The 1,904-nt window shown below is 40.9% G+C and overlaps 1 pseudogene; it reads left to right on the forward strand.

The window, feature by feature from the left end:
- The first annotated feature begins 315 nt into the window (after positions 1-315).
- LOC145862590 (protocadherin-8 pseudogene) lies at positions 316-1,641 on the forward strand (annotated as a pseudogene).
- The last annotated feature ends 263 nt before the right edge of the window (positions 1,642-1,904 follow it).

Here is a 1,904-nt window from a genome sequence, read left to right on the forward strand (position 1 = left end):
AGATGTTTGATGTGAGTCTGGAAGGAGAGCTTACAGTCTAACCAGACACCTAGATATTTGTAGTTGTCCACATATTTTATAGGTTCCCTGTTAATAACATCTACATTGAGATACTTGATTGCAAAACATTAAGTACCCGGTTCTCTTTAGGAAGTTGCATCTGATCAAGATGGTCAAAACTACTGTATATCCAAAGTTACCATGTTTCAGTGAATAATCATTTCAAGTGCGAATTAACGAGGATGAGTAGATATGCAGACCTGGTGTTAGTGAAAGAGCTTGACAGAAAAATGGAGGACTCATGCCTTTGTGGTCATGGCAATGGACGGTGGAAGTCCACCAAGGTCTGGCATACCGACAGTCCAAGTCAAAGTGATAGATTTCAATGACAACAGGCCAATATTTTTGGACAGCTTCACCAGAGTGGAACTCTATGAGGATGCTGAAGTAGGGGTCTTGCTATCACAGCTAAATGCGATTGACCCGGACGAGGGCAAGAATGGTGAAATAATGAATAGGTTGGTGGAAAAAGCGCCTGCAGAAAATAGGCTACAACAAATCTTTACAATCGATTCCTGTGTGTTTCTCGCTGCAGGTTGATTTAGAGAAAAGTTTGTTTTATGAATTCAAAATATGAACAGTTAGAATTGACATTTAAGATGTTAATGATAATGCCCCAGAAATTGTTATAGAACTGTTTAACAGGGTTGCCTACAAAACTGAGTCCGCGGCAGAGAGCAGCTTTGTGTCTGATCAGTACCATGGACAGCGACTCTGGGTTAAACGGATATGTGCGCTGCTCTTTATACAGCCATGAACATTTCAGGTTGCAAAAGGCATATGGAACATGATTGTGACAACAACAACGTTAAATAGAGAAATATTACCTGAGTACAATCTGACTGTTGTTGCAATGGACTTTGTAACACCGCAGTTCAAAACCACATTCAAATACACAATCCGAGTCAGCGAAGAAAACGACAATGTTCCTACTTTCAGTAAATCGTTCTATGAAGTGTGGGTAGAGGAGAACAATGTAGTAGTGGGTACATTTCTATGATCTGTGTTAGCCAATGAACTCGATCTGGGCCATAACCCTGAGATAACATACTGACTAATTAATGATAAATCGAGCGCAAAATTCCCTTCATCAAAGTGTGTCAGTCAATTCAGTTTCAGGCTCGGTGTATTCAACATTAGCATTCGTTTTTGAGTTGACCAAAGAAATGGATGTGCAATACAAGCCAGTGATGGTGGATAACCAGTGCTATCTAACACAACATTGGATAAGAGTTATGGACCAAAATGACAACACATCAGTGATAACATCCCCTCGTTTAGTAAATGGAGCAGCTTTCGCGTTCTTGGCAACTGATGTGTCAACTGATATGCCGGTGCTGCGGATCAAAGCGCAAGACGATGATGAGGGATTGAATGAAGAATTAACGTTCCTTATCTTGGAGGAAGCCAACAAATTATTCACAGTAAATGAACAGACCGGGGACCTGTATCTCTGAAACACACCATCTTACCACTCGGATAAAATATTTTATGTGGAAGTGGGTGTGAAAGATAAGGGCGTTCCACCACTAATGACAAGGCTAAAGGTTAATGTAATTTCTGCCCACGAACATCCATTGACAGGCCAGACAATAGATAAGCAATAGATAAACATGAGTTAACATTTTCCAAATCTTACACAATTGGGGAGTTGTGTATTGATGGCCTTGGCCTACAAAGCGATGACAGGAAGAGGCCACTACAACACTAATTACAAAGAAGACTAGCAATCTGACCCAAAATGTACATTTCATCATCGGAAGTTGAAGGCCATCACGCCCTGTGTGAATCCTGCTCATTTATCGATGGTGAAGTTGTGAAAACAGCGCAGGCTTTATGTGACG

This window comes from Salmo salar, chromosome 21, assembly GCF_965601325.2.
Source record: "Salmo salar chromosome 21, fSalSal1, whole genome shotgun sequence".
NCBI classification, from domain to species: Eukaryota; Metazoa; Chordata; class Actinopteri; order Salmoniformes; family Salmonidae; genus Salmo; species Salmo salar.